This window comes from Plectropomus leopardus, chromosome 21 (assembly GCF_008729295.1).
Source record: "Plectropomus leopardus isolate mb chromosome 21, YSFRI_Pleo_2.0, whole genome shotgun sequence".
Taxonomy (NCBI): Eukaryota; Metazoa; Chordata; class Actinopteri; order Perciformes; family Serranidae; genus Plectropomus; species Plectropomus leopardus.
The window spans coordinates 23,015,207-23,040,278 of NC_056483.1; positions in this window are offsets into that span (position 1 = coordinate 23,015,207).

The window sequence follows — 25,072 nt, forward strand, 5'->3', positions numbered from 1 at the left end:
TCCACACAAAAATGTGCCGTATGTATTTGACATAATCTGACTGAGCATTGTTGGTTACCAGGCTGTTGCTCAAACTACAGGCTGTACTTCTGCATTTTCGTATTGCCCGTCACCGCAGAAACAAATAGTATGGCATTGGATCAGGAGACAAACCCACCCCTCTTTCTCTACAAAAAAACAAAAAATGACCTTACTGTAAAACTAGATAGTGCTGATTGAATAGAAATCAAGATTATGTAACTGTACTGCGTATTTCCCTCTTAATATATTTTCAGAAACATCTTTTAACACCTTGTTCAATGACAAGAGCTTGTGAACAGGAAGTGGACGCCATACTGCTTCCTACAAAGCGAAAATGGAGGCCCAAAAAAAAGAGCAAAAGATGAAACAGTACAACTAAGCACAAATGATCAAATATAACCAAGATTCTGTTACTGAGTTTTTCTTGCCTCAAATGTTTTCAGAAACATTTTTCGGCCCACTGTTTATCTGTATATGACAGCCGGCCACATGTTTGAACACAGTCCAGTCCACATTACGTAATTCACCAGCAGGAATATTTATTTGTCTATTGTGACGCAGTGCATTCTGGTAGTTGTAGGTTTTCTTCTTCTTGAGCAAACTCGTCTTTTTTCTTTTTTTCTCTGGTCATGTAGCAATGATTTTAAAAGTATTTACATCTTTCTACTGTAGAGACAGTATAGTTTTACATGAGGACTCTCTTTATATCGGTGAAATACTTCTTTAAATATTTGACCCAGTACCACTTTATGTGAGTGTAGCAGTGCAAATCTCCACATGAAAATACAGCACTGCTCAGTAATTCACTCCCAGACAACACCTTTCACTGGTTTGTTAGACTTTGTCTCCAGCATGAGAGACATGAGTCATTCTAATCTCTCAGTGGGCGAGAGCATCAGCAAATACTTTTTTTCAGGTTGTTCTCTGGTTGAACCTCTGAAGGTGCAATAGGAGCATCTGGCACACTGTGTGTGTGTGTGTGTAGGTGTGTGTGTGTTGTATGTGTGTGTGTGTGTGTGTGTTAATTAGCAGCACCGGGGGTTTATGGTCAGCCTAATGATTGAGACAATGGGGATCTGTCTTGGATGTGCCAAGAAAAAGTGAATTTTTATCTCTACGACTACATTTAGTCTGTTGCAGCTTTTGCCAGAAAAACAAACTATGCTAATGTTTTTTTTTTTGCAAACTATGAAAACATTTCACTTGCACATGTCATATGTGTCACATCAACGTTTCTAAAGTGACTGAGTATATGAGTTACATTTTTTATCGGGAGGTGGAGGGGATGGTGGATGTCATGTCATCTAGGTGAGATACCTGGTAAACTGTAGACCAAAGACAGTTTAAGACCAATAATCAACAAAACTGTTGTAAAATAATTGTTTGTCGAGTAGCTTTTTAATCAAAGGTGTTGGTGTTTTGTTGCAACCCACTGCTATTTTTCCTGTTGGATGCTGCCATGAAAAGAGGTTTTTTATCCAAAGATGTCACATATTGCCACTTTGCGGTGGCATCGACATTTTATGCTCTAAAATTTAGGCAACAAAAGTCCGGGGTTTTGAAGTCATCACACGATGAAGTGCCTGTCACATTGCAAATGACACAAAAGACACTTTAAGAATCAGACTTGAGTGGCCAGAATGGGACACACTAAAAGAAATCCAATTGGAATTACATTGCAAAACACCTCCAATGTGGTCCTTATTTTCTGATTAATCTTGATACAATCTGGATATGACAAAAAATGGATTCAGACAGATAGTCCGAACAAGGACTCGGTGTCATGATTTTATATCAAAATAGGAAACCTAGTCTGGATTATTTTGAGCATTGACTCTATTATCTAGAGTTGATGTCAATGTCACATATCGTGTATTGATTTGATACTTTATTTAGGGTTATGTGTAATAGAAATGCCTGTTACAGATCCCTCCAGTATGCCTGAACTCATTTTTCTAGCTGTGAAGTTTTAAGACAATCAAGTAGAGGATACTGTTTCAGGCTTCTCCCAGCTTGCAGTAATGGAAAAATAATATATCCTTTTATTTAAGTATAATTTGGTTTATTGGTTGAGTCATAAACACACCAAAATGGGCCTCATAGAACCCACTTTAGGCAGGATAGAATGTAAATGTTTTTTTTCCTCATATTTCATGTGAATAACACTGAAACATGGCATCAGGATCCTAAGTGGTTGCTGCGTACTTGCATAGAAGTCACAGAGATAATTGCCTTCCATTCGGTCAGCTCTTACATTGCTTTGACATTCCTCTTCTTGTTAGCAGTCAGACCTTTAGTACTGACATGGAACGACAACAAATTTAATTACCTCAAGAGTCATAATTATTCCTCTGAAAGACAACTTGAGTGTGTCCACATTTAGCAACTCTTAGTCACTCACCAAGGACACATCAGGCACTATGGTAGCTTGTAAAAACAAATTATACGCCCACAATCTGAAAAAAAAAAAGTTTTTAGGGTTGCATAACAGTTTGTTTTGTCATTATTTTTATATTTAATGCCATGAAATGCATTCAGTTACTCTGTAATCCCCTGAGCAACAGAACAGTTTTGCAAGTTGTGGCAGTCCTGCCAAAATGTTTGGCATTTACACTTCATGTAACAAGCTTGAGGTGCTGATTTTTTTTTTATTTCAAAATTTTTTTACATGAAGCTGTGACACATCATGCATGTGTTACACGAGACACTATTAAACATTGTAGTCTTATGAAAAATATATTATATTTGTGCAGGGACAAAACACAAAAGGCTTTAAATGTAAATGTGTTACAAACATCCCATTGATATACTCGCATCCGCTGTGGCTTTGAGCACCTATCAATGCCTCCTCAGCTGCCACAGCAGACACATCTCATCTCCACTTGTCTTATTTCTGGTTTCTGATGTAACTGCTGAGAGCCACGTGGGATGTTGTATAACTTATTTACACGTTCAATTTGATGTGTCTCACATAAACTCTCAGTGCACTTTTGTCTGCCATTAACAGCATGAAAAAAAACCCTGTTATGCCATGGCATTTTTTTTCCTTCTTTACTCCTAACATTTTGAAAAAATGATGATGAAGGCAAAACAAACTGGATAATGCATGTACATGCTGGTTGTGTTCTATTCCAGGCTTTTAAAGCTTACTGTATGCATTTGGGACAAGGGTCAAGTGCACCCACAGGTATTAAAATGCAGCAGTGGAACAGCTGGAGGCACAATAACTGAAGTCCACAATGCGGTATAGACACACGGCGATCCATTATCGAGTCCCTGGGAGTGTTTGTTTTACAAACACTTCAGCAGCTAAAAGTGCACTGCATTAAATGCCCTCAACATATCAGTAAACTGAATAAGTCATGTAGAAATCGGAAGAATATATTCCATGATTGCTGAGGCATTTGAGTGAGGAAGGGGACATTTTTATCTTTATACATTGTTTTGTTTTTCAGTCCATTACCATATTTTTGATTCAGATTTTTCTTTTTGCTTAGACAAAATTGTAAGGTACATGCATTTGAAACCATGTTTTTATCAAATTTGTACAGTTGTTTTGCCCTCTTTAGGATTTACAATCAATAATAGGGAAGAGTGAGAACACCATTATCTGTTCACCCAATGAAATCTCTTTCTGTGCCTGTAGTCGGGATGAGTTTTTATTGAAAGTGAGGTAGTATGTAGGACGAAAACGGGAGCCTCTCGTTTTAAACTGACATGGTTTCATCAGTCGCTATATTTGTTATTTATTAGAAAACGTTTTTCTTCCGATCTCAGGTTTGAGCTTTACATCATTTTTTATCACAAGCATAAGATATTGAGCACAGTTATCTAAATAATGATTTACAGATTTACAGAAAGTTTATTATGCTTCTGTTGTTTATTTTTGGGTTGTTACGGGGATTTTTTCTACCTCCTGATATGAAGAGAAATGGGGGTCACCAACACACACACACACACACACACACACACACAGATATATATATATACACAGACTGATGGATGTCCTTCCAACGAGCATCATCACAACTCTTCTTTCACAGTGTAAAAAATAACTTGTGTAAATGTATAACTTGAATAGTATTACTTTCTACCATTGACTGTCTCTCCACTGACTGATGCTGGCAAACCAGTTGCAGACATTTGTGGCAAAATCCCGAAATCAAGAGACTTAAGGTCAACATGTTCTTCAAAAAGTAAAAGGCAAAGAAAAACTGTGACATCTTGTAATAAATGTTGAAATGTCACCAGCAAGGTTGGAAGAATGTTGGATAAAATGATTTTTTTTGTTTCTTTAAATGCTTGGCAGTGACCCAACATTGACTCGGCTGCTCACTTTTAAGTTTGTGCTACAGTGAAAAGCAGAGGATGGTGTTGCATCAGTATGCTCGGTGCAGGAACTGCATCATTTAAACACTGACCATAAACACTGTCTGGCAGGAGAGGGCTATGAGTGATGAAGACAGACCAGAAACGGGGATGTGACAACACACACTCGCTTTCTAAAACCCTCCATTAGCCGTCTCAAGAGGAGACGAACACAGACTGGGGTGTGCGTGCCCGTGTGTGTGTGTGTGTGTGTTTTGTGTGCACATACAAAAGATCCTGACTGGCTTCTGCTTTAAATTTGGAGAACTGTTCACATACTCTTTTCTCTCCACTTGTTCTATCTGGCTTGTTAAACACATGTTTTTTTTGTAAAACATGAAAATGATGACAGTCTGACAACGAGCATCAAAGTCATGGTTGGCCAATTTAATTTTATTTCTGGTAGATATTAGAACAAACAGAGATTCTTCAAAATTCTTCTTTTACAGTGACCAAATAATTATTTGTCAGCTGGAGACCAGCAGCTTTATTGGTTGGTTCACATAAATCTCCCAACCCTTCTTTGGTGGCCACAGTTTTTGACCAAGGAGGCTGAAATTTGGCATAAAGGGCAATTGTGTGTTGTGTGGTGTGTGTTCATGTGAACTGGCCAGAAGTGGATATGGCAATGAATGGATGCATGCCAGTACGTGGTCACAGCTTTTGTAAATTTATGCTTGTTTCCTTAAGGAACTGTAATTGTGTTTCCATCAAAAGCTTTTATTATAGTACTTTTGAAACCAAAAGTAACCCCTACAAACATGTATAGACCTTAGATCTGTGGAGCATTTCCACCTCAGACAGTACTGTTACATGTGAGTGGGGTTTGCTGTCACTCAGTGCTCTGTCCAGCAGCACTCGCTGTATTTAAGTTTACCATGATACAGAGTGAAGTCTGCACCTCATTTATTATTTCCCAGTAGACCACACACACACACACCAATTCAACTTATACAAAAAGTGCAATTCTTCACATGTACTGTTATCTCCATGCTTCTCATAGCTGCTGTGTCATTGTGAGTTTCCCCACTGCGTGACTAATAAAGGATTATCTTATCTTATCTTATCCACAAAACCCCCTTTCTGTGGATGATGCACACCAACATTTTCAGAACAAAAAAGAGCAGGCCTGAGTGAGAGCCTCTCTCTATGGGATATTTAAAATAGTGGGTTTGTGAGTCCTTATAGAGCAGAACAGGTATGTAGTGCTGCCAGAGCGCACAGGAATGACATTTTGCCACGTTTTTTTGTATTGTTTTGTTTTTTTCAGATATGCAATACACATCATCTGGGTCACAATGAATAAACATTTTTTTAAATGCTTTAAGATCAAATCAGCAAATAAAGTGTGTCAGAAGAAAAACAAATAAATCCATAAATTGTATGGTCGAAATTGTCATACTGAAGGTGTGTTGATTAATTTACATCATCATCTCATGCACTGAGTAATATTACAAATAAACATTCCACCTTGAAAGTTGTCGGCAGTCAACCCAGTGAATTAAATGATTTTTTTCTCACTCTACAGCTTCTATTAGAGGCTGCAAACATTCTTTCATTTTATAGTTATAGTTTACTTATGAATGAAGAACTTGTCCCTTGTATGAACAGTGGTTTAACCAGGCACAGATCAGCCCTGGCCAATAGACGGACTGCTGTGGTTTTAGCTCCACCTTTTAATTCCAGATCAGTGTCCTAACTTCCCCAAGCAGTGGCGTGACAAAAAACGGGGACAGTTCCAAAGGTACTAAATGTACCATACACAACTTTTCAAGATAAAAACGCAAAATAAATAAATGAATAAGTAAATAAGCATCCTGAACTGTATTGACTTGCTGGAGGAAAGACACCTTATATTGACAATATTGGGGTCGGGACGGGGCTAAAACTTATGGTCCACACTTTAAAAATACAAGTTTCCAAATATAAATTAGACATGATGATGAGATTAATTAAAGTAATCCCACCATGATAAGTTCCATAATAGCATATTATCTGGATCTGCTGAATACCCAGAGAGGACTGTTTCCTCCAGACACGAGTCAAAGAGTTCACTTGGAATATTAGTTATTTACTGTAGAAAAATGGTCAAAGTCAAGTTATATATTTAAATGTGAAATGATACATTTTATTTGTGCATGGTGCAGAAGACAATGAGCACAAGCTGAATCATTAAAAAATGATCTTTTATGTTTTACATTTGGAAGTAGTGGATTCTACAGCTGTCATATGGATACAAAGAGAAAAAAAAATCCCTCCATTAATCTTCAACTCCAGCAGAGCAGTCACTATGAAGATGTAAATGGTTTGCCAAATTTACCATACATACTGTATGATTGTATGCTGATCCCTTGTTTTTAATTAACTGCCTCCTTGTGTATTCTCAAGAGTGATGTTGTTTTGCAGACTTCTGCAGTTCCTTGACTCCACATAAAGAGGCCAGACCTTTAAGCTCCACAGTCAGAGATAATACATCTTGCTCTTACCCTATCAGGCATATCTCTCTCCTACATGTATTTTGGTTTTATTTGAGCCAGCAATGCCAGCCTAGCCACGAACAAGAAGCTATTTCTCTCCACTGCTGTTTCACTGGCTTTTAACTAAGGAGTCTCAACTGTGTGTTTTGCCTAATCACATTGTCCAAAATCTCACAAATGGAACAAAAGACTTCATCAGATTTGGGTTTATTCCAGGAAATTCTGCATTGAGATCAGTTTCTCCTGAGATAACAACAAAAGCAATAGTGGCAGCGTTCAAGAAAAGCTGTTAATCAAGTTACAAATACATTTCTTACTTTGTAGCAGTCTGTATGATACACTGTCCATATGCATGTCCTCTTGTTATGTCTGATATCTAATTTTTCTTCTTGGAGTTATACTATTGATCTCTAAGGCATGTCTTATAATAATAATAAAAATACACTATTCAAATACACATTGGATTATGCGATTTGTGCCATTTTTAAGGTTGAAGGTACAGAAAACCTGTGTCCAAAATAGAAAAGGTTTATCCTCTGGGGTGCATGAAGACACAGAAAATAGCAGTCTTCCCTTCAGATTGTATTGTATTGTATTATTTCTTGTGCACTACATTCATGTAAATTTAATATACGCCCTGATTTATTCTTGCCCGTATTATGATGTTCCTCTGGACTGATCTTCACAGCAATGGTTAATCAGAACCTCCTCTAGCTTATTTATAGTAGGCACTTAGATATTTATGAAATTACATGTTTGTTTGCAAATAAATACAATATGGAGAATCGCAAAAAACAACCACCCCAAAGAAAGTTAACTTTTTACATAGTGTGTTTTAATGTTAAATTGGCACATTTAGGTGGACAGAGTAGATTGGACATGATAGATTAGGTTATCTGTGGGGGGAAAATGTGAAATACAACACAAAAATCACCACAATTATATCGATGCAGCTGTGACTTTTAAATCAAACATATATTTCATTAAAATTAAAAGATTAAGACATATTGCATAACTTATCTGCATTAAAAACAATGAGACCAGTGTTGTGTACCGTCGAGTTGTGATTATACGTTTTCCCATATGTTTAAACCCAGATAAATCTGTCATCTTAATATAGGACACAGTCCAAGTCATTTGGTCTAAGTTGTGATTGTCTGCTAGAAGCAGTCCCAGTTTTTAGTTTCATTTTTAAAATACACTTTTCAAATGTTGGTCATTTTTAACTATATGTTTTAACCAGATGATGGTCACCCAACATCTGGATAAAGTTATCAGAGAAACAAGCTGACCAAACATTTGCCACAGCTCGGCTTCCTACCGAGTTACCTACTTTCTTCCATGTCAAAAAGTGTTGGAAAAATACAGATTTTCATTGTGATACTGCTTCATTCAGTGTTTCAGTGTGTTATTCAGTGTTCAGTGAGTACTCTGCAGATAATTAATCTCCCAGTAAAAATGTCCTTAATATTATAAAAAAGATGAGTCCTCACTAGCAGGAGCAGGATTAGCAGCGCCCTCCACAACAAGATAAATAATGTGGTCATACACTAATTAACATGAGACTGCTATATTCAGTGTATTCACTGTTTATTCACAAGGTCCGTTTTTACTTTTATTTTATTATTTTCAAGAGAGACTTCTTTGGATGATTTGGCCCCTAGGAAAAACCTCTTAAATGTCTAGATCTTAAGTTACATCACATTCACATCTAAAGTAATCAAATATTGCTACTTTGCTGTGGATCTCCTCTACATATTTTATTTTTAGGTATCCTTTTATGTTTGCTGCTGATGTTTTGGGATGGCGCTACAGTGATGTCAACAAATGCACATGGTGGGATTAAGCCACATGTGGTTATATAGACAACACATGCACATGGCAACCACCTCTGGGGCATCAACAAGATTGCACAGATTGTTTGAATTATGCAACAAGGACATGGAGGTTTAGTCAAACAGGCACATGTTAAGGCGAACTCCATCACACTTAGACAGGAAGCTAACACTGGACTCCTGCATTGAAGTCCGGGGTTAGTTGAACCTATTCACTGCCCCTCCTGCCCATCCTGTAGAGACCCTCACACTCCTTATATTATGTCATTACCAGCAGTATTTCAACATGGCAGCATCTAGCTGCATATCATGTGGATGCTACAGATTCCATCTGGCTAAGTTCTCAACTGATGCCGACCATCCACTTACCAGTGGTGCAGTCCACCTGCCTATTGTAACACTGCAAACGGTTCTGTTTGGACACTGTCCAGCTGCGTATCATGCAGATGCAAAAGATGGCTTTTAGAGATGGGATCTTATGCCAAAAGCATTGACAAAGCAGCAGTATTTGACGACTTCGGAGTGAGAACTGGCTGTAAGTTATCGGGGAAAACTGTCTAGTGCAGAGCCAAACAGCTTTGGGGAAATAACAATTTTTTGAACATGAAACTGCTTTTTTTTCCCTCTTGAATCACCAGGTCCATTTGTTTTGGTGAGGAGAGACTGGCGGGAGACCACTAGCAGCAGAAAATGACATAGCATATGTTCAACCACTCCTTGAACCCATTACCACAGGTTGCGTGTGGACTGAAAATGACATTAGATGGACACAAGAATGGAACTATGTGCTGACTGGTTTAGGCAAAACAAAGACTTCCAGTACATATAGGTTAACATGAACACAATATCAGGCTGAAATATAACAAAATGGCACTTAATTCACATTGCCAGGCTAGACCATAGGGGCAGTGAAAGTTGTGTGTAGCCTAATACTGATGCTAATCTTTAAATTTAAATTTAATAAATAGTCTTATGAGGGATTTTAGTGAACAGATAATACATAGTAGAGAACCTGCCAGGGGCAATATATAGTATGTATCTCTGTACTTCCACAAATGTGCGGCAGAGGTTGTTGAGCATTTTGGTCTGTCAAGGTGATGTGAGGTTTGAACTGCAGAGAGCACCAAAAGTAAAGGTCAATCATGGCCAGAGGGCAAGCGCTCATGTACTGAAGCCTCAACTGGCCTTTGGGCTTGATTGCTCGAAGAATTCCCGTACGGACTCTGAGAAAAGATGCACCCTCCATATCAAGTACTATAACTGACATTCAGTCATGGCATCCCAGCATGAATTTTATTCCACAGAGCAGCTGCATCACATGTTCACTCACTGCTTAGTAAAGAGGGTTAATTCTTAAGTCCTGTTACTTGAGGGCTTTCATAATAATGGCATCTTATCAGGGGAGTCCTCTTTGTTCGCAGCTAAAATTACCATGTCGCCCCCAGAGTGCACACTCCACAACACATCAGTAGCACAAGACTGAAAAGTTAAGTTAAAAAACTAACTGCAAACTTCCATTATTGCTGACTGACTAAAACAAAAGAGCTCTCCTGGAAGTTTGTGACAGCTATGATGATCAAATATCTCTCCTTTAATTACAGAGACAGAGAAGAAAAAATTGCAGCTTGCTTTCCACAGAAATATGCTACCTTTTTGTGGATTGTTACATCTTGAATGCATGAAAAAAAAAAAAAATCCTTTACAGTGAATTTTAACTATACCTAAAATTACCTGGGGCCAGGTAATATACCAGAATTGGAGTTGTTTTCTGGGTCTTGGACATTTAATAAGGGACAGGGGCAACGATGGTCAAAAAAGGGGTGCTCACCAGCTCCTCTGGTAAAGCGGGCACCCCATGTACAAGGCTATGTCCTTGTCGCAGCGGCCATGGGTTCAATTTCACCCTCGGCTCTTTGCTGTATGTCATCCCCTCTTCCTCTTTCCCCCTGTCATGCTATAGCTGGCCTATCCAATAAAGGTAAAAAAAGCCAAAACAAATATAAGCTTTTAAAAAAAAAAGTTTCTAGAGGGGGGACAGTGGCTTGGCTGGGCTCTGGGTTCTAGGGGAACGTGTTGTCCAGAGTCTTCAGAGACAGATTTCCAGGACATTGCAGGAGGAAGGGGGGAATCCAGGTAAATTTCTTGGGGGTTTCTGGGGGGGTTTGCAGGTTTTGAGGACGACAGAGTATTGCAGAGCTCAGGGCAAACTGCTAAAGCTGGAGGTGAGCTCGTGACAAGATTCAAGGTATCATTGGAGAGTGACAGACGATGTGGACGAGAGTGAAAGAATGAGCAGCTCCTTTTATCCTGTAGCAGGAGAGGTGGCTTGATTGCATGATCAGCAGCAGGTGAGTGATGAACTGCAGGTGTGTGGATAATCAGCATACCAAACTCCACGACTCCACCCAGCTCCAAACATACAACACACACACACACACACACGGGATGAGCAGGAAAAGGATAGACACACCCACATGAGGGAGAGGGAGAAAAAAATACTGCAACCAATGCAGACTGTCAACAACATCCACCTGTGTTTTTCATGAGGTAATGATGAGATAAAATCTTGTGAAAATTAACTTTGACTTCAATGACAAAATGATTGGTTTTGGCAGGACTAGATGGATTAAATTTTTCACTAAAATTCAATGACTGAAAAAGACCAATATGCTAACCCTTTTAACTGAATAAACTCTACAAATAGATTTTTTTCCCACTAAGACAAGATTTAAATGCCCAGACTTTTAGTCTACTATACACAAACTGTGCCAACGGGATGATGAAAATAAAGGGAGAGAAATAAGCCTGTGCTGTGGTGACTGACCAACCCCACTTTAATGTGGTTTTCTGTTTGTCAGTGTTCGTCAGCTACCTCCCCTTGCGAATTGGTTACCTTGTTAGGTGTCATGATCCCATCCATTTCTTAAGTATCTTTTAACATTTCAACAATGACCCAACAAACACTGGACTGCCAAAAGCTAGAAAACAATAAATATAAAATAAATATAGCATCCAAATGCTCCAGATATTACATAGTATATAGTGTGTGCACATAGTAACAGTGAATCAATGGATGATGTCATAGACAAGTACCAGGGAGTAGATACAGGACCACAGCTTACTGAGTCCAGTTAAAACACCAGTCAGCCTCTGCAGCTGAGGCTGTAAGCAGAAACTGGCTAGTCTGAGGGATTTAGTCAGCTAAATTCTCTGCACCGGTTTCATCAGATATTCTAATTTGCTAACAAACCAGTGGACTCAGAGTATTTTGTCTGTGTAATTAGCTTTGACCCTACAGAATTGTGTAACACTGTTCTGCCTTAATTTTTGATCTTTCTTTGATACAAGTAGCTGTTAAAGAGAGAGTGGAGACTGCAGACTACTGTGATGTCAACATAAGCACATGATGGGATGATGCTGCACGTGTTTATGTTTATGAAATAAAAACACAAGACAACCAAAGCCAGGATATCAATAAATGCATATGGTAAGGTGAAGATAAAAATAAAGCATCACATTTAGATGGGAAGCAAACACTGAACTCTAGCATCAAAGTCCGGGGTTTGCTGGTCCCATCCAACATACCCTTGTAGGGTATCATGCAGATGCAACACATTCCATCCTACCATCCAGAGGCATATAATAACACCGCAACTGGTTCTTTCCAGCTTAGTTCTCAGCTGATGTCGTCCAGGGGCTGTCATGCCGACGTGAAAGGTGTCTTATGGTGTTGGGATTGTACGTTGAAAGCACTGTCAAAGTAGTGGGTTTCTGACAGCTTCGAAATGATAATGGGGTAGGGATTTTCTGTAGTGTTTTTGAAAATATCATCGCTAATTTAATAAACCAATTATTTTTATCCTTAGTCCACATGGTAGTAGATGTATAAATGCAAAAGTTGAGTAGGCCTACTTCACATTCACTTTTTGTGTTGGGAGGTTACGTTTCATGCACTGACAAAGCGGTGGAATGACAATAGGCTGCCCTTTCAGACATAGTTGAACTTACCCTCCACTTGAAGGGAGAGGAGCTCCCAATTCTTAATACCTTAATTCTTTGAGTCAGATGCTAACTACTCTTTGCTGTGTTTTAAATCTCCCATGGTGCGTTGCACAAATGTCACACCTTTCTGCCCATGGCTTTCCTTTTTCCACAGATGCTGTTTCAAAGGTGAGACAACTCCGTTCCTCCATTCAGTGACCTTACCTTATATACAGAACAGCAAGGCCACATAATGGTGTGATATTCCTGTGCAGAACAGGCAGCGTAAAAGGAGTACTGTCAGTCAAGTCTCAGAATGGCAGTTCTGTTTGTGTAAAGTATAAATAGCCTTTTTATATTTTTGTCATATTTCTTGTAAGAAAGTACTACACACAAGATTTCAAATGACCCTGATTCACTTTGTATTTTCTCAGCTGGAGAAGAGTTGTCCTTTCCCAGCTTTCTTTCCAGTTTCACAGACCAGTCAAGAAGACAAGTGGTCAGGGAGCCACCGCGTTGCACTGTGACACCCATCTGCAAAGTCATTACATTCCCAGATTAAAACCTATTACTAATACTGATTGCTAAAGCCCAATGAGGCATAAAATGCAGTTTTTTTTCAATCAAGGGCGAAAGAGTGATGGACTTGAACGTGGAGCCAGAGTGGCGAGGTTGTCTCTAGCGAGAGGCAGAGAACGCCTGACTGATGTTGTTTTCCTTCCTTTTACTAAACTCATTTATGTTAAACACATAGGCCCACAGAGTACAGTATATACAGCATGAATTATGCAGTAGCATCCCTTTAACATCAAACCACCTTGTACTAATAAGGAGTGTAGAATTTAATGAACGTACGAATAGCATTGAAACTGTTCCAGATTGTTGGAGGACCTGTGGTGCTTCTAATGGTGCACCCTCAACACACACATAGACACAGTCCCTGTCTCTGTCTCTCCCTCTCTCTCATATACACACACTTTATTTGTTTCCTGGCCTGGATTCAGAGGGGACGAATGGTCATTAGACAAATGAATGCAATCATGTGCAGATAAGTGGAGGCTCATACGGGCCAAAGACTCTTCAATGTGGGTCAAGAGACTGTGCTGGTGTCTTATAATGACATCTGCACAAACACTGCAACAATGGCAGGACAGGCATACAGTACATGTGATAAGGTCTTCAATTTCAGAACGACAATTCACAAAAATAGACAGGGAAGAATGTATGCATATCACCATACTGAGCTATTTCATGTTCTCTTCCCAAGTTGTCACATATTGTTGCTTTGCTGTGGAGTTCCACATCTACATGTTACACTCAAGGTATCCCTCTGCATCTGCTCTTCAAGTTACAGGATACTGCTACTGCAATGTCAACATAAGCACATGTTGGGCTATGATGAGGCAACAAAAAGCGCATGGCAACCAATACTGAGATGTCCATAAATGCAGAGGCAACAAATGCATGGACGGTTAAGTACTGGAGGCACATGTTGAAAAAAAAAAACAACACATTGAGATGGGACCCGAACACCAGACTTCCACATGAAAGTCTGGGGTTCCCCCCAAAAGCCTCATGCTCCTTATATTACATTGTCACAGCATTTCAACCAGATGCTGTCCAGCAGCGTATCATGTGCACGCAACAGGTTCCGTCCAGCGATGTTCTCAAGTGACGGCACCCATCCAGGTATCATGCTGCTGTGGCAGGTTGTCGTCTGCCTGTGTATAGTAACACTGCGACTGCTTCTGTTCAGTCAGTCAGTCATTTTCTGTAACCGCTTGTCCTCGTAAGGGTCGCGGGGGGGCTGGAGCCAATCCCAGCTGTCATCGGGCGGAAGGCGGGGTACACCCTGGACAGTTCGCCAGACTATCGCAGGGCCGACACATATAGACGAACGACCATACACACTCACAATCACACCTAAGGGCAATTTAGAGTCATCAATTAACCTGAGCTGCATGTCTTTGGACCGTGGGAGGAAGCCGGAGACCCCGGAGAGAACCCACGCGGACACGGGGAGAACATGCAAACTCCACACAGAAGGGTCCCCGCCCGGACCGAACCCCGTTCCAACCGGGATTCGAACCAGGGACCCTCTTGCTAACCACAAAGCCACCGTGCCGCCCCTGCTTCTGTTCAGCGACGTATTATACGGATACAGTAAGGTGCCAAAATCTCTGACAAAGTGGTGGTTTTTGACAACCTGGGATGACAATTGGCTGACTATATACTGTTAGACCTCAATAAAGTAACATTAGGTTTTCCTTCTGTGATTGCATTTAGGCTTCAAAAATCCTTAAAGTTGCGTTCATTTGTTTAGATTACCTTGCTTACATAAATTTTAAGTATCCTAAATGCTTGTTCTTCCATAATCCATAATCCCACAGGCTTTTAAGTGAGGGAATGAGAGCAACTTTAAATTCCATGTTGGCCTAAAACATTATACCAGGGGCACTCTATAGCTAGGAGGACCCATTGGAGAACAGAGGACTTAGGACGACAATTGCCTCAGGTCAGGGAAGTCTAACAAAAGCTTAGGCCAATCTGCACCCCTTAAACAGACATCAAGATTCATGGAACAGACCACAATATATGATTCCGGGGGTTCACATTTCAATGTGACTGTAGCTGCCCCATCTGCTTTTGCTTTGATTTACACTTTTCATTTTGCAGTTTTACCACTGGCCTGTTACAGTGGGCCAATCAGCTGGCCAGCCCACTGGGAATTCTCTCAGTGCTCCCGGTGGCCAGTGCTGCTCTGGCAGACTCAAAACTCAGCAATCAGGAAACACTGGCAGGGGATGCATATATCTTAGCAAAAAAAGTGAAGCCAATGCTTAGACATGGTAAGACATTGGCTGGAACCTCCCAGTAGTGGCAAATTTTCCCACTGATGTGGACAGGAGAGCAGCTAGGCTATTCACCGAAGACGATCGCAGTTGAATGAATGTGTTTTCCGTGGGTAACAAACATTTTTTTTACATTTTTTAGGAACAGGAAGACCTTTAACTTTATGCACCACACTTCACACTGTTCTTTATTGCTTCTTTACAACAGATGCTTTGAAATCAGTCATTAAATAGGAGTGGAATGGTCATATGTATGAAATTAACCTTATTATGCTATTAGTGGCATGAGTGCAAGCTCCCAGCAACCACCTATTTCACAGGACTGTACAAATGAACCTTTGCTCAGGTGCTTTCATAGTTTGACTGGGCAATTAGACATCCAATGATTTTAAGGATGAAGGCCCCAGAAATCCCAGGATGGTGAAATTAGAAGAGAGAAGGATCCGACACCAGAGTTGCTGTGCAGAAGGTGTAAGGTAAATCATAAAATGGACAACAACCTGGACAATGACAATGAGATTAAAAAATCCAAAAGGGAAATGTGACAGGACAGACAGATAGGATACAAAACAGCAGTCACTGGCTACCCTGTGATATCACCCTGTGTGTGTTTGCGTGTGTGTGTGTGTGTGTGTGTTAGGTGTGTGAAATAAAGGGCAGTCAGTCACAAACACACACATTCAGATGTACAGACGGCAGGCAGGCAGTGTGTAATGATGCAGAGAGACTGATAGGCATCCATGCACTGGTCTTCCATTGGATGATTCTCACCATATATTATAGTTTAACTGAGCTGAGAGGGAAAGGGAAGCTGTCTCATGTGTGAGGGGCCAAATCCTTCAGTATCCACCCTCTAAGTCTGGATGTCTCCTAATGGGTCAACAAGGCTGTCACATTCCAAAGGCTCCTCCAAACCACATTGCAAAGCAGGCAGTTAATTGGCCCAGTCTGTTGACAGCAGAGTTGAACCAGATCAGTTTATAGGTGAAAAAAGTTAATATGTAAAATATGGCAACAATAAAAACAATGCCATTACCAAATTATTCGTGGTAATTTCTTTTTGTTCCACTTTTCAAAATACAGTGCTCGTTTTAAAAATTTCAAATTGGTATCTGATTTTCTTTGTTGCATGAGTCAAGTCTGATATGTACTTGTTAGATGTAAACTATATTAATTTTGGATGGTCATTAACCAAATGTAAAGGAAATAAATATGATAGTTGTCTGAACAGTACCACATGCAACGTAATCTCACTTTGTGCATTTGTTGACATCACGGTAGCGGCATCTCGGACCAGCAGAAGCACAGGGATACCTGGAGCTTATTACGTACATGTGCAAGTTCACTACAAAACAGCAAACATGTGACAACTTGGGATGAGAATGTGTTGGAAGGGAGGCATGAAAAATATGAAATAAAAACATGCACAACCATCATGCCACTGCAAGAATTGGACCATTCTTTCATCACAATTTGTGATGTGTGGGAGTGCCACAGTGTTCTTTGGTGACATTTGATATATTATATTATTATGATACGGTCAACAGTTGTTCCAGTTTGTCTGGGAATATTTCAGTTTTAAGCTGGATGCCCTGAGTCCCACCAAATATCAATGGGGAAACTGTGGGTTACAGCCATCTGAAATAGCTAGTTAAGAGGGGAACCTACAATCTGGTGAAATACAACCAGAGCATCGAATCCATCAACTGTACAGCTGGTCATGTGTGTCGTAACATTTTCATACAGTTTTTAAATAAACTAGGTTTTTACATTTCTATATAGGCCACATCCATAATTCATTATGAAAGCATTCATGGTGAATTATAATGCATTCATAATGCTGTATGACTACACTCAAACATTCATAATGCTTACTGATGCTCTATATCAACAGTCATAAAATGTAAAGTTTTGAAAATTCAAAATTATAAAATTAAAAAAAATATTTATTAGCAGTAAGGGTGTGATGGATGCTGCTGACTAGTTCACAGTGAATGCCCTCATAATGCATTATAGATATGGTCTTCGTAGATAGTGTTACCACTATGTTTTGTATAATTTGGGCAGACAAAACATATTTTTTCAAGAAAAGCAGACTGCATCACTGAGGACCCTTCACACCCTCCTCACCAGTTGTTTCAGTTACTCCCTTCAGCCAAACATCTCAGAGTACCCCTGGCCAAAAGGAAAACTTACCAGAACTCTTTTATACCCACTGCAGTGTTCTTTTTAACAAGACAAGCTAGTCATTGCTTTTTTAAAAGTAGCTCTGTACACGTGTGGTGTTTTTTTTTAAATATAGAATTGTTGTGTGACTTTTTGTAATTTTATGTGTCTCATGGGTGTGAATGTTTTTTCATATTGTTGGAGCCCACTACCAAAGGCAATTTTCTGTCACTATGTGATAGACAATAAAGTCTTTTTGAATCTTTGAATCTTGAATCTTTGAAAATCTGTCATCCCAATAAAAGTGCCTAAGGTGTATGCATAAGTTGCATACATGTGTGCCTGCATGATGGTGCAGTACACTTATCAATCCCAGTCTGTGGGTTTCAAAACACGTTCAATATGTAATCAGGGTTACTTACTCATGAGGTGACTTTGGTTTTTATTCACTGCGGCATATTGACATTGCACGCAGCTTTTTTCCATTCAGAATAGATGCTGCCATTACTCCAAGACACAGGCCAACGTCACCACCGAGTCAGGAAGCAGGGCAGAGGATGGCTACCATCACCGGATCTCACATTAGATCAGAGGACCCTCCAATTATGAGAGGCTGTGGGGCACACGTCTGCCAGTCCGGGTGAATTACTCTTCAAGTTGAATCACGCGAGCTGCTGTTGCAGGCGTTGATGAAGGGGCTCTTTGCTTATGCAGTGCACTCTTTCTGAGGGCTTGTTTGTGCCACAGCTTCATTCACAAAAAATTCTTAGTGAGTGAGATGAATTCCCCGCGCTCTCAACTGAAAGGGCCCCCCCGAGAAAACCAGAACGCATTTCCAGATCCCCCTCTCGAATTGCATGACTACACATATTTTGACTCTCTGAATCTAACTCAAAAAATGTGGTGACAATCAAATGTGGCAATAATACTGTAATTGGGCGCCAGATGTTAAAAAACATATGCCCTCTTTTTTTTTGTCCAAAAACACCATCAGCCCACTGAGCAGGAAATAGTTTTCGATCAAATCAATAGAGTGAAAACACATTTCCAGGAAGGACTTTTTCACGCTGATAAAGAAGTGATTTTTTTTTTCTCTCTTATTAGTAGTATCTGTAATAGTACACCATGTTAAGCAGGCTGCCTTATTATGCAGGGATCATTGCAGAATGTGCCACTGTTTTGGATGCGATTATATTTGTTTGTGTAATGAAGCCATCTGCTTTCCATTCTCTCTGTACAATTCCATTAATTAGTGCCACAGTTGATATTAGAAACACAATATTGAGAGATTGCGGGAGGGGAAGTCTGGAGAGACGAAGAGATGACAGGAAGGGAGGGATGGGGGCTGGGAGAGGTAGAACAGGCAAAAAAAGACAGAAAGAAAGACAGAAAGACAGAAAACAGGAGAAAAGGGAGAAAAGAAAGAGGAAGAAAATGAGCATGGCTGAGAGTGATTGCAAATGCAGATGGTTATGAAGCTAAGGCAGATGGCGTGTCAGATTGATTATTGTCGCCAGCACTGCATGATAGATACAAGGCGAACACTGAGCTCTCCCCTCATTTCAGATGACATAGAGTGATAGAGACGTGTCAGCTCGCAGGGTTAATCTCGACGTCATTCAAGCTGTTCCGAACCATTTAGGCCCATCCGTGTGTGCCAGCCCATTCATTCCTGACAAGCCGATTACACCTGTAAATAAATATAGTCCCACACTTGTGATTATGCAGTGGACAGGTGGGATATTGCATCGGCGGTGGCGGAGGATTTGTCCGCCATGGTGCTTTAACGCTATCTCGCTGCAGCAGAGGGGGAGCATTCTCTCCGGCCGCATCATTTCGTACGGGTGGCATTTGAGCTGACCCGTCTGGGAACAAAAGCAGCTTATGGCTGCGTCTCAGCCTCTGGCATGAAATATCAAAAGCCAAATGACATCTGACAATATGTTGGGTGTAAGCTGGCCTGGATGTGCGATGATATGAGGCTGCTATCCACTTTAATTTGTCTGTGTTTCATGTGGAGGACGGCGCACTGGAGACATCTGAACTGTACAGATGTTATTCTCACAGGGAGCAGCTGTTATTAACAGGGCTGCTGTGATTATTCAGTGTTATTGACAGTGAAGATCAATTGTTGAGTCTCTTTTGTTATAGTCAAGCCTACTTCATCAGTTTGAAGTCTGAAAATGGCTGAAGAAAAAGGCAGATTAGGGGCAATCTTGGACAGCCAATATTTTAACCAAGCAGATATCCGAGCCAAGATGTCCTCTTCTGTGCATTTCACTCATTGTTTATAGTTTTATAAGAAACCTGAGACCATGGCTATATAAACAGGCTTTGATACAGCACTGAAGGTGAGCAGCAGTCATTTTCTATGAAAGTTGCTAGTACGTTGTCATTTCGAGCATGTTAAATATGTCTGTTCTGTGAGTGTTTTTGGCATACGAACGTGACGCCAAAAGCCACCCTCGGTGTCCAACCAAAGTGTTGCTGGATTGTGTCAGATTAGAACAAGCTTAGATGATGACATTGTTATGATATGATGGCAGACACTTGGAGCGGGTGGCGTCACTTGACAACATGGCCAGATAAATCCAGTCGCTTGCACACGAAACTCTGAAGGACGCCAAAACACCCATTCAACCAATCATAGGCAGCGCCATTGAATGCAAAGATACGGATTGGCACACACAGCCAATCATGGTGGAAAAGTCCCTTTCTGTAGAATTAAATGACTAATTAAAACCAAACGTATTAGAAAAATAATTACTTGAGCAAACATAAGCTGATTAGAAATACCCCAAATTACAGTAACCATCTTTGAAAAAAAAATCTTTGGCGTGTACTTTGACTTTTTAGTTTGGTCCATGTCCCATACATTAATATGGGAGGGGGCGGGCCTTATGACCTGTACTGCAGAAATTTTCAAGCTTCACTTTGGGAGACAGTCTCATTGTCCATCTTTCTGTATAGTCAATGATTTTCGCAGACAGAGTCAGACTCCTCATGCCATGATGTATAAAATCGATGTTTATTTTTAACATGTAAGACTGGCTGTTCAAGGCATTTGCAAGTGCTGTGTTTTACTGCATTTAAGCAGCTGCTGGGATGGTTTTGTAGATTTGGACTGTGTTGGCTAACAACCTATTTGTTCTTGTGCTTTGCTGAAGCAGCTGTGTGCAAAACAAGCAGATTTGTAAATTTCACATTGCCAACCATTTTCTTAATTTCCTCCCTCCTTTTAAACAGACAGAAAAGTATTTGGAACAGTGGCCAGCATGTGCAACAGAGACGGTTCCTGCCATAAACGCTTGATCACTGTGTTATTATTCCTGTCATACATCATAACATCCCCATGGAAACATTCTTAATTGTATACTATTACTAGTAATTATAAACTGTTATTTACATTAATTGTTTTTACCACTTGTTTTATGTCCAAGGTTATGTGAGCTTTTTCTTTTTTTTTTTGGGAGAGAGTCTATCAAACCAACATATATGTTGAGATTGCACATATTAAATCTTAAATGTATAGTGTATAATGTAAATATATAATAAGTGCACTGTGTGGAAACAGTGCTGCTTTGCAAATTATAATGAATACATCTTAAAACGGTGGTATTTACAATATATTTTAAATTTGTCACTAACATATTGTGCAAATATAACCAGCAAATTTTGAGCAAATATTTATTAAACACATTTTAGAAGTTGCAATTCTTTCTATCATCTTCTTTAATGCACGAAAAAGTAGTTGATATTATTTTCAAAGAAATATGAAATAATACACTGACATGTACTATGAGGCTATGTATAATGAGGCTAGGGCTACAAGGTTACAAAATGTGTTTCAGAATATAGAACAGCAGATAAAAACGCCAAGGGATAAAATAAAAATACATATTAAATGAAACGTTCAAGCGCATAGGTATCTGGAGCAAGGCCATTTACTGTTTTAAAACTGATCAGCGATTAAAAAAATATATATATAAAAAAAATCAACACAGCAAAGAACAAGCAGAGAGTATAAGTCGGTTAAAATAAGATGTTTGTTTTAAATGCCTGTTTAAAATCTAGCTGCTGAAAAGAGCTCTCGTTGATATTAACATAAAGTGCATTACAGTAGTTCAACAAAATATATAATAATAATAACAATAATAACTTTATTCATATAGCACTTTTAAAAGCAGTTGAAAAAACAACAGTGGGACAAAACTGGACTGAATGCATCTTGAGTCAAGTCAAGATCATTTAGAGGACTTTAAAACCCAAACTCTTTTTCTTCCAATGGGTAGCAAAGAGGGAGAAAAAAAAAATTCATGCAACGATACTGGACATTTTCCAACTGCATCCTAAAATAAAAAAATTCAAATCCTTTCCATGTGGACTTAGAGTCATTTTAGATTCTAAACTGAATTGTGCAGTTGAGTCTTCTCCAAAAGAGAGGGACCAAAAGAGAATAAAAAAATGCAAATAATGAGACCTTGTGTGACTCATAGTGGTGCATGTGGGCAGTATAAAACAAAACAATGATCTGTTCTGTCAACATTGTGTTCTACCTTGATCATGCATATATTTGCATTAAACATTCCATTTACATTTCATAACATATGCCGGTTAAGAAGTTAATTCAAATTTGAAATAAAACTTGATGTAAAAAAAATGATGTATTGCAGACAACTAAAAGACTCACTTCTTTACTTGTTTTATAACTTCACTTTTCCTTTTTCTTTTCCTTTTTTTTTTTACAGTTTATTTGATGCTAAAAAACAGTAGAAAGCACAGAGGTGGAACAAAAAGCTTTCAGTTCCTCCCCGTCTCTGGTTGATCAGCGTATCTGCAGCAAGCTTTCAAAACTGTTCCCAAACCGCCCAAGCAAACAAACACTACCTTAACATTTGTTTTTCATGTAAAAATTTCTTCATGATAAACTTGACTTCCTTATTAACTGAGGCTGCTACTGATTGGGGATGCCAGGCGCTTCTCCTCCCCCATCACCTCGTCTCCCCCGGCTCAGTCTCTCTAGCAAAAAGGCTGTAATCAAAGGAGCAGCAGACTACAGTGCTGTGTCCCTAGAGACACTCACTGACTGGCTCCTCTGTCATCAACAGCATTCAGTTGTTGGTTTTATTTTATTTAACCCATTACTGTTGTGGTGGGGTTTTTTTTCTTGTTTTTTCAGCAAAAAAGACATGATAGTCCCCAAGGTACTTGGCCAGAAAGTGTGCGACTACTCACAAAAGAAGCACTACAACTAGACATCAAGCTGAGAAACATCATTACTGACACGCTATCATGCAACATAGTATGGGATATACAGTATGGGGCTACACTTTGTTTGAAATTTTAGATTGAAAAGAAAAGAAAAGACATAATTAGGTTTCTATACTGACTATACTCTATACTGAGTACTTGGCTATTGCCATTCTTTACTTCTATGAAAAATAATGGTAAAAAATAACAATAATTTAATAATCAACTGACATTGCTTTAAAGATGGATGTTGTTGCAAAGAAGCTACAAATTCTAAACAGAATGAAATAAAATTCAGCTCCAATCCAATTCAGTGTCTGACAAAATGTCTCTCCTTCTCCTCCTTATGGCAGATTTACAACATTAAATAATGGTCAGATGTGTTTTTGCACAACATTATGATGTCAAAAGTGACGCTGACCTTTTCTAGATATGCAGTGTCATCATTTTATCATTTATCCTTTGATAAATTGTGTGTGAAATTTTGTCACAATTAGCATGTGATTTTAGACAACCCAAAAACATAATGCCATAGGCCATTGTTATCCCCAGTGCAAAGCTTAAATAAAAGTTATATGAATAAATGCAGTTTTTTTTTTTTTTTCATTATTTTGCACTGCCACGAAAAGAGGGTAACCTGCACTTCTATTTTTAAACCTTTTTTTTTTGTTTGTTTGTTTATTAAATGGTAGTTATGATATGAAGATTTAGTTATTTCAGCTGGACCAAAGTGCAGACAGAGACACAGAAAAAATAGGTAAGTTGTAAGGGTTTCCTTGAAAGGCAACATATTTCTAGGACTGCTTTCAGGTGAGTGGGAATGGGGCTGAGAGTTCTTTACAGGAGAAGAGGGAAATCCAGGTAAGTGGTTGTAGGGTTTCTGTTTTGTTTTTGTTTTTTTGGCAGGTTTCCAGGAAGATAGATGATTGGGGAGCTGGGGACAGGAGGAGCTGGACAAAGGTCAAACAGGTAAGGCTTGAGGTGAGCTTGTGACAGGACTCCAATGAACACAGTGAATATGGGTTAGAATTAAATCAACACAACAAGAGCAAAGGAACAAAAGGAGAGCTTAACAGTGTTGGGTAAAAGACAGTTTGGAGGAGAGTGGAGGAATGAGCTGCTCCTTTTATCCTGCAGCAGTGGAGGTGGCTTGATTGCATCATCAGCAGCAGGTGAGTGATGAACTGTAGGTTTGTGCATAATCAGCATGCCAAACTCCATGACTCCGCCCAGCTCCACACAAACAACACAGACACACACGGTCACCCCACATACACTAACATCATTCAAAATTCTCAGAATGTGGACTGCCATGATTTAACCTCCTGCTTCTGCATTAAATAAGAACTGTGGGTTTTCCCTCTATCCTTTCCATTTTGAAACCTGTTTCAATGTTTTGAAAAATTATAAACCCATCCATTACCCAGAGAGTTTGGCACATCAGAAAACTCTAATATGAGAAGTTTTGTTTTTCTATTTAGTCAATAGTTTGTGTTGTAAGACACTGACAAGCAAATAGTTTTGACAAATAATTTTGTATGTAGAGATCTGGAATAGCCTTCCTACATACTATAGCAAAGAATTCAACAACCATGCTTTACAGAAATTTCAATTATGTCACTGGAAATTTTAATGACGTGTCAAGCATCTTGTAACAGTATAGAAGTGCTATGAAGGAAAATAGTTCCACCTGTCTGACAACTGTCAGCATTTTTCTGTTGCGTCTTTATATTTGGCACTTTGCGTCCACTCAGGGATGCCTGGGAACAAGAAACAATCACACCCTGCAACAAAGATGTGAAGTATTGATGTTTTTTTACTCCTCTCTCACCAGACAAAATCAACAGAAAACAGATTGCACTCTGAGCATGGCAGCTTGTTCCTAATAATAATTAGTTCTAGCACCTAAATTCATTAATCTTATCAGGTCCCCTAAACCCTTCAGACACTGTAGTAATTGATGGTGTGTTTTACATGGATTAACATGATGAGAGTAATATGAGGAGCATTAATTCCTGTTTGTGTGATAAATTTAGTATAACAAATCTTTATCTTAATGTCTTAATTGTTCCCCTAAACACACATCAAAATTCAGGTGAAGGAAGAGAAATCTAATAATGCA